An 11,916-nucleotide genomic window follows, 5' to 3' on the forward strand; every position below is an offset into this window, starting at 1 on the left:
GGGATATCATACTGGAAAAAAGAAAATCATATATAAAAAGTAACAGTGATCTGGAAAGATCATAATAAAACATACCCTTTAACCTAGCCCTAACCTACACTTACAGAATTCTTACAGTTAATTTCTTTTTTTTTCTAATTTAGTCCTGCTTTTCCCCACAGATAAGTGCTAAAGAAAAACTTTCAATGTTAACTGAAACTTTTATATACCAAACTATCCTGTTAAAAAAAAAAAAGTGGTTTTTGAAAAATATCTTCCAAGGATGAGTTAAAGTTCAATGTGCCTGCCTTACTGCATTATATCTTGAACACACTGACTCAACAGATTTCATTATGAATAATAAGTAAGCAATGTACATTAATGTATAAGACCTTAGGAGGTTGTCCAAAATTTTTCTGGAATTGCTAAAGTTTTGATGATTTTTATACTTAAGTTTTAAGGTGACGGAAGTGGAAATAAAAAGAAAATAGATTTTAATTGAGCATTTGTTCAATACACTGAGTGAGCCAAGGGTTCTTTGCTTTTCCAATTGAACCATTTTCTGAATCTTTACAGCTACTTCACTATTGCCCCCTTTGCAGTAATAAAGAGGTTACAAAGCTTTCATTGTTCCCCTTTATATATGCTGTGCACAAACCTCTACTTTTTACCTCATCCACAATCTGTTTAAAAGTTAAAGCTAAATTGAAGTCCATTAGAAAAGGGAATTAAAAGAAATAATATCTGTATCTGAAAAACATCCAAGGACTTCATAACATTTATTTTCTTTCTGGTTTACAGTTTTGATTCTCTAAAATTCTAGAGAGTTTTGGAACAAATCTGTGTACTTTTAGTGTTCTGTCCCAAAACTAAAATGCAGTTTCCATTGATGTGATTTTATTATCAAGCTGAAGGTTGACATCTGTAAAAGATGACATAAAAATTACCCCCACACACCTTAAATCATTGCAATTGTCTACCTGTGAATCAAAAAAAAGGGAAGAAAGAAAAAACAATTGGAAGAAACAAAATGCCTCTCTACCAAGTGCAAAGATTGTTTAAGGACAAGGTAAGGACTAACACAGGAGAAGAAAAAGGGATCAGTCCGTTAACATAGAATGGAGCAAGGGAAATAATGTGCCACAGTGATTGTGCCACAAGGGAACAGAGGGGAAGACCTCTCTGTTAACACAGAATAGAGCAAGCAGCTTGACATCAGCAAGACACTGAGATGAACAGAAATGAAATAGATCATGTCCCTATTCCTAACCTTAATCATACAGAAAACCCTAATCATAATTCCTTACACACTAACCCCTCATCCTAACCTCGACAGAAATGCCAGCTTCCTGAATTGGAACACTGATTTCCCAAACAGATGTCAGACATTAGCCACTGGCCCCAGCTGCCATCAATATTAATCAGCTAATCTTAACATTAGCAAAACATATGCATCTTAAGGGTGAACTTGTGCTATTACGTGGAGGACAATTATTAGGAAATTTAAATAATCAGAATGATGTCAGCACATCTATTGTCAACTAAAATAACCTCTCTCTAAAAAAAGAAAAAAGTTTCTTTCCTTGGCTTATTAAGAACATTATTGTCTTAGTCATCTAGTGCTGCTATAACAGAAATACCACAAGTGGACAGCTTCAACAAAGAGAAATTTATTCTGTCACAATCTAGCAGGTTAGAAGTCCAAATTCAGGGCATCAGCTCCAGGGGAAGGCTTTCTCTGTTGGCTCAGGAGGAAGGTCTTTGTCATCAATCTTCCCCTGGACTAGGATCTTCTCTGTGTAGGAACCCTGGGGTCCAAAGGATGCGCTCTGCTCCCCGCACAGCTTTCTTGGGGGTATGAGGTTCCCCTCTTCCCCGGACCCTGCTCGCATCTCTTCCCTTTTATCACTTGTAAGATAAAAGGTGGTGCAGGCCACACCCCAGGGAAACTCCCTTTACATTGGATCAGGGATGTGACTTTAGTAAGGGTATTATAATCCCATCCTAATCCTCTTTAACATAAAATTACAATCACCAAATGGAAGACAACTACACAACACTGGAAATCATGGCCTAACCAAGTGGACACATATTTTGGGGGACACAATTCAATCCATGACAATTATTGTCACTTAGAATTGATATGCTTCAGTTTTCCAAATACATGGTAACGACACATGAAACATTTCATCAATCAGAAAAAATAGAGATTTTCTTAAACTAGTAATTACCTTTTATACTGACAATATCAAGAGGGCTTCAATTACTAATTTGCAATGGGTTTTTTAATAGTTATTATCTATGGAAACATGCCCTGGTTGTGCAGTTGTTAAGCTCCTGTGACGATCACAGCCTTGGAAACCCTATGGGGCAGTTCTACCCTGTCCTATGGGCTCACTATGAGGCTGAATGAACTAATGACAAAGGATTTTTATTATTTATGTATAGGCATTTCTAAAAAAACTATAGCAAGAGTACATTTGTATGCATGGAACTTCCTGACCATCTGCATATTGGCTGGATTTTTCTATCCTTTTATTAGTAGTTGAACAAATAACTACACAAGAAATATGTTCTGATTTTTTTTTTTTTTATAAAATTAGTTTATTTAAGAAAAGTAAAATCATTTAGTGGCCTGTTATAGATTGAACTGTGTCCCCCAAAAATGTGTATCAACATGGTTAGGCCATGATTCCCAGTATTGTGTGGTTGCCCACCATTTTATCATCTGATGTGATTTTCCTATCTGTTGTAAATCGAACCCCTATGATGTTAGTGGAAACCCTGGCGTGGTAGTGGATAAGAGGTACAGCTGCTAACCAAAAGGTCGGCAGTTTGAGTCCACCAGGTGCTCCTTCTATGTGGCAGTTCTGCTCTGTCCTATAGGGTCACTATGTGTCAGAATCAACTCTGTGGCAACAGGTTCATTTGGTTAGATGACGTTAATGAGGCTGGATTAGAGGCAATTATGTTAATGAGGGCAGGACTCAATCTACAGGATTAGGTTGTATCTTCAATCTCTTTTGAGATATAAAAGAGAGGAGGGAGAACAGAGACAGAAGGACCCGCTACCATCAAGAGAGCAGAGCTGGGAATAGAGCACATCCTTTGGACCCAGGGTCCCTGTGCTGTGACGCTCCTAGACCAGGGGAAGACTGATGGCAAGGACCTTCCCCCAGAACTGACAGAGAGAGAAGGCTTCCCCTGAAGCTGGTGCCCTAAATTCGGACTTCTAGCTTCTAAGCTATGAGAGAATAAATTCTCTTTGATAAAGACATTTACTTGTGGTATTTCTGTTTTAGCAGCACTAGATAACTACTAACACATGGCCCAAAAAGGGAAATTTTATCCAAATTTTTACATCAAAATAGCCTAAATTCTGCCTTTCATCTGGTCTAGTATGTCTGTGTCCACTTCAGATTATCTGGTAAACCCTCCAAATTGTGTGCTTTTTTCCTTTTCTTCATATGCCACCATGTATAATTCCATGGACAATTAAGCAACCACAAGCACTTTTGTGGTTACTGCAGCTAACTGCAACAAAAATCATAATAAATTATTTCTTCTCACGATGCAACATGAGTCAGACTCTGATGTAATTCTCAGGCACCCTCTTTACTAGCTGGACTAAAGAAATGAGTTCTGTTATTTGAAAGTACAAAATGTGATGGGATCACAAGCAATTATATCCACTCACATAACATATACGTGCCAAATGGCTACTATATGCTATACACTGTATTAGGCTCTGGAGATACATAATTCATCAGGATAAACAAAGCTCCTGCCTTTACAGGGCTTCAAGTCTATAGACAGAGCACAAGTGGGACGCAGCCCTGATATCTGCCATACAGAAAGTCATTTCTATATACTTGAAGATCAATCTCTATAACAGATAATATAAGAAAAAGAGAGATGTAGACATGTGAACAAGAGTTGTATCACGAATACAACAAAAGTTGTATCATGCTAATGGCTCAGAATGAAAAAAAAGAATGGCTAAGAAGATGGTGGTAAATTAATATGCATTCATCGGACTTCCTCCAGGCAGAGAGGAATCTGCTCATATCAGAACAAGTTATTGAAAGAAAATGAAGGTCAAGTTATAAGAGAAAGGACATAGTAAGGAGGCTTTGGGGTTCCCTACCACAGTGATGTTTTGGCCTCCCATGGTTTTCACTTATGCTAAAAATGCAGCCTCAATTACCAGAGTGATAATTGAGAATTGGTTTTATCCATGAGCATGGCAAGAGTCATTAAGAATGGTCACAGTCACAGGATGTTAGCAATACCAATTTTGGTCCTTTGTATACAGCAAAAGCTAATGAGCTATCTATAAAGTGTGTCACCTACATCCATGTACCTAAATCAATTTTTCTTTTTTAGAAGTGAAATAGACACATCATGGCATTGGCACTGCTTGCTCAAGAAAATTGGACCTTTATTCTGTTTCCTTTATATAACTAATTCGATTTCAAACTAAAGAGCATCGTTTGGAAGAGAAGGGGAACTCTGGGATTCCACAGGCAAAGAGAAAGCATGGGCCTATGTAATACCGTACCACTTCATTACATACATGCCAATACATTTTCAATTCCTAAGGTATTCCTAAGGTAGGTTGGGTTTGGGTAAGGTATTTTTATTTGTAAACGCACATAATATTTATATACATTTTTTACTTTTGCTCCCAAACTTGGAACCTTCCCTGGAGGGAAATACTTAGGAAGGGTATGATTTCTCTGAGGAATATTTGCCTGCTCTTATAAATGTTTTGATGTATCAACCATATACTAATAAACACACTCCCATAAAGGCATATTTTAGAAGTCATTCTGGGTTATATGGACATTAGTCAAAGGGTCTAAATCAAATCATGATTCAGAAGGCCTTTAAAAACAATAGAGAATAAAGTAATGTAACTCTTATCTTTTCTGATAAGTGCACACTCATCATCCCAGTGTTCTCATAAAACTGCCAGATTAAAAATGCTGAGAAATTCTAACCTTAAAGAGAGACTACAGAAATATCCAGTCTTGTCTTTTCTTTCTGCATATTTTACTCAAGTATTTCATGATCACTTATATACATTTTTCGAGAATGCAAGTACACAGAGTTCCATGAGAAAACATTTGCTCAAAAAGAAGATGGTTAACTATCTTCTAAGAAATAAGCAGATCAGATGTGCAGAACCAGAGGATCTTGAAGGTGACCTCTATATTCACCATGACATATTTAAGTTCTATAAAAAAGAAAATACTTCTTTGACTTTCCCGTTTTTCCAGATTAGAGAGACTCACTTCATAATACTTACCAGTGGGCAAGGAATGTGAACTACATAACCTAGAAGAAGACAAAGAATTCCCTGGAAAGAACTAAGTGTGAATGACCACACCCAAAGCTGGAAGGTAAACTAAGAGTAAGGCTAATGGAATTTAATTGTCACAGCAGTTGTCTCTTTGTCCGCGTCACCTTGCCAGATCAACAGAATGGTCCTGCCTGCTACCTCTCCTCCCTCCTCTGCGTTTTCTATCTTTAGGGTTGAAAACACATGGTCTCTGTTAAGCAGATGTCTAAGTATTGTATGGGCATTAATTCTGAAGGATTCATACAATTATTCATTTACTCGACAAATATTTACTAAGTGCTAATTACATGCCTGGCACTGGGAGTCACACATCCTCTCTTCATGGAGGTTACCGTCTAGTTAACACAGTTAACAAATTATACTTCCGGTTAAACATGGATGGCTGCCTACACATATTTATCTTATCTCCCTCCCCAGACTCCACCCACGTGACAGTAAGTTAGTATCACCTCAAAGACAGAAAGCAACAGAACATAAAACAGCAGACGAGTCATGTCCGCTTGTGGGGAAGATGAAATCATATGGAGATGCGATAACTGGCTTAAAAGAGCAGAAGAAATAATAACACAAATGCCTATGGGGTTGGGGAGGGACACTGAAATAAAGGAGCTAATTCATCCCACAGAAATTCTGACAGGCTCCACAATTAATAGAACTGGTACAGATAAAGGCAAAGATGAGCATTGGGGGTGAAAACAGGGTGATGTTTGAATTTGTATAGGGAGCAATCAGATCCATCAGGTCTCCTTCCCCAGTGATTTGGATTATAATGTACTTAAAGGACTTTGTCAGTGATTTCAACTCAGATGAAAATAAACAAATCAATTATTTTAATAATGAAGATTTAAGATTATAAAATAAGTGCAAAGAGCTTTAGAAGTTTCAAGTTCATTTGTGTTTCTATTTTAGGACTATGCCAATCCCTTAACCTCAACAATCTTGCTCTTCTCAATACCGTCACACTAGACTATTCCTTTAACTTAGTATGTATGGTGACGTTTCTGATCACAAAGGTCAGTGGTCCAACACAGTCCCAAGTTAACTAGCTCAGCATTGTACCCTGTCTCCATTTCTTCCCTGCATCCTATACCCTCTTCCTCCTCACTCTAATGGAATTTGGCTTCTACTGTGTGCACTCTGAAAATTGCTTTCCATCAATTCAAAAATATCCTTAAACTTGCCAAATCTAATGGACATTTAATTCCTATCTTCCTGCACTTCCCAAATTGCTTATTTTACATTGATCACAGCCTTTTATTGAACTTATTTACTCGTTTAGTTCCTATGGAACCATTCTTACGTCTTTGGTGAAAATAGGTCAAAGGCCTACCCACAATTGCTTGACAATAAAGCTTTTCAGGGGACCCAGGCTATGAAAAAAGAAAAAAAAAAAAAAAGAAATGGCAAACAAAGAGGCTGAATTTATTTACTTTTCTGTTATTCTTAAATTTTACTATTTTTGTTTGATGCCGTTAAGGCAGATCCGAATAATAGCAACCCCTATGTACAACAGAATGAAACACTACTCAATCCTGCCCCATCCTCACAATCATTGTTATGCTTGAGTCCATTGTTGCAGCCACTGTGTCAATCCACCTCCTTGAACGTCATCTTATTTTTCACTAGCCCTCTACTTTTTTTTTTTTCTACTTTACCAGTCCTTCTCCAGGGACTGGTCCTTCCTGATAACTTTAATCTTTTCTCCATTTATCATGATGTTGTTTATTGATACAGTTATGAGGATCTTTGTTTTCGTTATGTTAAGGTGTAACCCATACTGAAGGCTGTGGTCTTTGATCTTCATCAGTGTTTCAAGTCCTCTTCACTTTCAGCAAGCAAGGTGTGTCATCTGCATATCGTGGGATGTTAAAGAGTCTTCCTCCAATCCTGATGCCCTGTTCTTCTTCATATAGTCCAGCTTCTCATGTTATTTGCTAAGCATACAGATTGAATAGGTATGGCGAAAGGATATAACCCTGACCCACACCTTTCCTGACTTTAAACCACACAGTATATCCCTTGTTCTGTTCAAGGGACTGCCTCTTGATCTATGTACAGGTTCCTCATGAGCACAATTAAGTACTCTGGAATTCCCATTCTTTGCAATGTTTTCCATAATTTGTTGTGATCCACACAGTCGAATGCCTTAGCATAGCCAATAAAACACAGGTTAATATCTTTCTGGTATGTTCTGCTTTCAGCCAAGATTCATCTGACATCAGCAACGATAACCTGGTTCCATGTCCTCTTCTGAATCTGACTTGAATTTCTGGTAGTTTCTGTCAATGTACTGCTGCAGCTGCTTTTGAATAATCTTCAGCAAAGTTTTGCTTGTGTATGATATTAATGATATTGTTCAATAATTTCCACGTTCAGTTGGATCACCTTTCTTTGGAATAGGCATAAATATGTTACACATCATAATTATATGTATGACTAATCAACACCATTATGTCTGTGGAGGGGAAAACTTCTGTCTGGGTTCTACCCTAGACAAACTAGGGGAGGAATACACATAGCTTGGAAATCATAGACTTGGAGAAATGTAGCCCTGGACATCAACTTTGTATAAAATATTTGGAAGTGACTACCAAACTCACCTTCTTGTAAGGAGGTGACTGTGTGAGTGTGTCTGTTTCGGTCACGTTAAAAGAGGGGCATCTTTGGAACTGAGGAATTTGTATGTTTGTTACAGGTAAAGAATGCAATCAATTGTGTAAATTAATACAATCAGTTCAAAAGTAGATTTTTAAAACTAGGTTTAAAAAGCCACTTTAGCATCATAAAGTCAGAATCAACTTGATGGCAGCAGATTTGGTTTGGATTGGTTTAGTTAAGTTGGAGAAATGCACTCTTTCTGATCCAGTTATTTTACTCCTCTAAATTATATGCAACAGAAATGTGTATGCTAAGAGTCATGTACAAAAATGTTCACAGCAGCATTACTTGTGATAGTTTCAAAATGGAAAAAAGAAACTAATGTTCCTCAATATTAAAACAGGTAAATACACTGTAGCATACTCATACAATAGGATAAAACCACACCAAACGCACTGCTGTTGAGTCGATTCTGATTCGGATAGTATACAATAGTGACAATTAATGAATTACAGTGATTCAAAACAATATATGTAAATATCAAAAATATTGCTAAGCAAAAGAAACCAGAACCAAGAAAATACATTCTAATTATTCCAGTTATATACTGTTCAAAAACAGACATAGTAATAACACGTACAGTTTTTAATAGATTAATGCTTCAGTAGTAAAACTGTGTGGGGAAGGAGCAAGTACCTTAATTGTCATAAAAGTCAGGAGGGATAAATAGAGGTTGGGAAGAAGCACAATGGCGATGTCTAGGAGCTAAATATGTTTTATTTCTTGACTTAGAGATTATCTGGCTATTCACTTAGTCATAATTCATTATCCTATACTTTTTTTTTTGGCATTTTTCTGTAAATGTGTTATATTTCACAACCCCAAAGAAGTTTTAAAATAATGGTCCTTTTACTCTTTTTTCTTATAGCCACATTCTAATTAAAAAGTCAAATAAAGATAGAATTTACTAATTATTTTGCATAGAAATATCTGAAGAAGTCTATATGAATCAGAAAAGCAAAAGATCAAAATCTTTGGTAACTTCCATACGGAGATGTGTGGTTTAGTCTTTGCCAATGTATTGATCTTTCATTGCATAAATACCAAGAGTAATTACTTAAAATTGTATAGGTATTATTCCTCTGAAAGGTAAAAACACAAAAATCATTATTCTTATGAATTTAAATCTATGCTATTTCTTTCCAGTTCATAAGATAATTCTCAAGAAGAGGTATTGCCGGACAATACGATATATCAAACAAGTGAGAAAATAAGTCATTTGTTTCATTAGAAAAAAACAAAAAACATTGCCTGAGACAGACCGCTATTATAGTACTGTTCACTTTGCACTGACTGGGCAGATTCAGAATTCATTCCTTCATGGACAGTTAAGCAAATATGCCCTAAATTACCTGCTGAACGTATTCATATTACTATTTTCATTTAGTTCTAGTAAAAAAGGAAAAAATGTTTGGCATGTATAGTTTACTAAATACAGGGATACAGATGTCCTATTCAGGGAGATAGTTATCAGGTTTTTACTTCCTAACAGTTATTTTCAGATTCCAAGGCAAAACGTTTTTTCAAACATTTTCAAATATATCAATCATAAAATATTGTTTCTTAGAGTCATTTCTAGATTTCTAAAAGTACTTTAAACACATTTGAAAGTATTTGATAAGTGTGTAACAAATGTGTTTATAAAAATGTAGGAACCCTCACAAATGAATGCAAACTTGGGAAAATTATAGTTTGTCACCGTGAAACATGAATTTATGATATTTTAAGACTCCAGTTTTATCATTTCAATCAACCTATTATGAGTCTAACAATACTTTAATAAATAAACTAAAATGCTTTCATTATATATATATAATGAAAGCATTTTAGTTTATTTATATATATATATATACACACATACACACACACACACACACACACACACACATATATATATATATATATATATAGGCTTGTAAAGGCAGAAAATATCCCTAGAGTTAGAATGAACAATATGTTACTTTATGATTGTTTTTTTACTTAGGCTATAGGAGACAAACTCCTGTACAAAACATACATCACTGGTGTTTGAATTCAATTTTTTTTTTGTAGATCTTATGCTACAACAAGGAATGTGTTCCTCATAGGATGTGATTACAATCTGTATCTTAGTATTAAAAACACACAGACAACAGTGTATTACTTTGAGTCAGTAAATACAATTATTAAGCAATTAACCAACAGGCTTTTATGGATGGTAATTATCTCTGTTTAAAGAAACACATCACTTGGATAACTATACACACACACATGCACACACACACATATATTGTGTTTTACTAGATATTCTGTGTGTCTTATGAATACTACAACCTGCTGCATTAAATTCTAAGCTAGAGACAGTAAAAAGTTTGCTCAATTAAAGTTAACATTCCTAACTAGAATTAATTCAATAAAAATTAACTTTTCTTATTAAGTTACGAAGAAAACCTCCACCAAAGTGATCAATATTTTCTTGACTAGAATTATTATTCTTAGTAATGAGCAGTGTTCAGTGAAAATGAGGATTTAATATGTAACCAATTAGTAAAAAAATTAAGTCAATTACCAAACACAATTTTCCATGTTAAACATTAATTAAACTATGGAGTATTTTTAATAAATTTAATACAGAAAAAGTGAATTAAAGGAAGAGGTCAATTTAACCTATTAATCAAAATAGTGGTTATCATTTCATATATCTATAGTTTATCAGAAAAAAAAGTTATACATGGTAAATTATTCTATATTATTTTAAAGCTTAATATAGTAGTTAGAGTTCTAATTATATCATATGAAGCAGAAAAACAGAATTGCATGTAATTAACATTTAGTTGACACATGACTAAGTATTATATGGAATAATATGGTAGAAAGGGGCTTATTAAAGACTGGAGTGACATGAACCTAAATCAAAATTGTTCATTCAGGCTAATGACTAATATGATAGACTTGTTGAAACAAGGGTAAGAGCCAAAGATTATGTTTTTGGAGTAATGTATGTCACCTTATATATACATGTACATAATATGAAAATACATACAAAATCATATATAATATGCACCCAGAAACTAGACAGTCTATAAAAGTATATCCATGGCCATACCACCCTGAATGCCCCAGATCTCATCTGATATTGAAAGCTAAGCAGGATAGGGCTGGGTTAGTACTTGGATGGGTGACGCCCTGAGAACACCAAGTGCTGTAGGCTTACCCCACGCATCTGTCAATTTTCATACTGTGGGGGTTTATGTGTTACTGTGGTGCTGGAAGCTATGTCACCCATATTCAAATACTAGCAGGGTCACTCATGGCAGACAGGTTTCAGCTGAGCTTCCAGATAAGACAGCCTAGGAAGAAGGACCTGGTGGTCTACTTCTGAAAAGAATTAGCCAGTAAAAACTTTATGAATAGCAGCAGAACAACATCTGATACAGTGCCAGAAGATGAACCCCTCAGGTTGGAAGGCACTCAAAATATGACTGCGGATAAGCTGCCTCCTCAAAGTAGAGTCGATAGATGGAGTTAATCTTTCGGGACCTTCATTTGCTGATGTGGCATGACTCAGAATGAGAAGAAACAGCTGCAAACATCCATTAATAATCAGAATGTAGAATGTACGAAATATGAATCTAGGAAAATTGGAAATTGTCAAAAATGAAATAGAATGCATAAACATTGATATCTTAGCCATTAGCGAGCTGAAATGGACTGATATTGGCCATTTTGAATGGACAATCATATGATCTACCATGCCAGGAATGACAACTTGAAGAGGAATGGTGTTGCATTCATCATCGAAAAGAACATGTCATGATAATATCCTGAAGTACAACACTGTGAGTGACAGGGCAATATTCATAAGCCTACAAGGAAGACCAGTTAATATGACTATTATTCATATTTATGCACCAACCCCTAAGGCCAAAGATAAA

The 11,916-nt window shown here is 35.6% G+C and overlaps 1 pseudogene; it reads left to right on the forward strand.

Moving 5' to 3' along the window:
- The first annotated feature begins 11,073 nt into the window (after nt 1-11,073).
- LOC111749902 (5S ribosomal RNA) lies at nt 11,074-11,192 on the forward strand (annotated as a pseudogene).
- The last annotated feature ends 724 nt before the right edge of the window (nt 11,193-11,916 follow it).

Source organism: Loxodonta africana, chromosome 9 (assembly GCF_030014295.1).
Source record: "Loxodonta africana isolate mLoxAfr1 chromosome 9, mLoxAfr1.hap2, whole genome shotgun sequence".
Classification (NCBI taxonomy): Eukaryota; Metazoa; Chordata; class Mammalia; order Proboscidea; family Elephantidae; genus Loxodonta; species Loxodonta africana.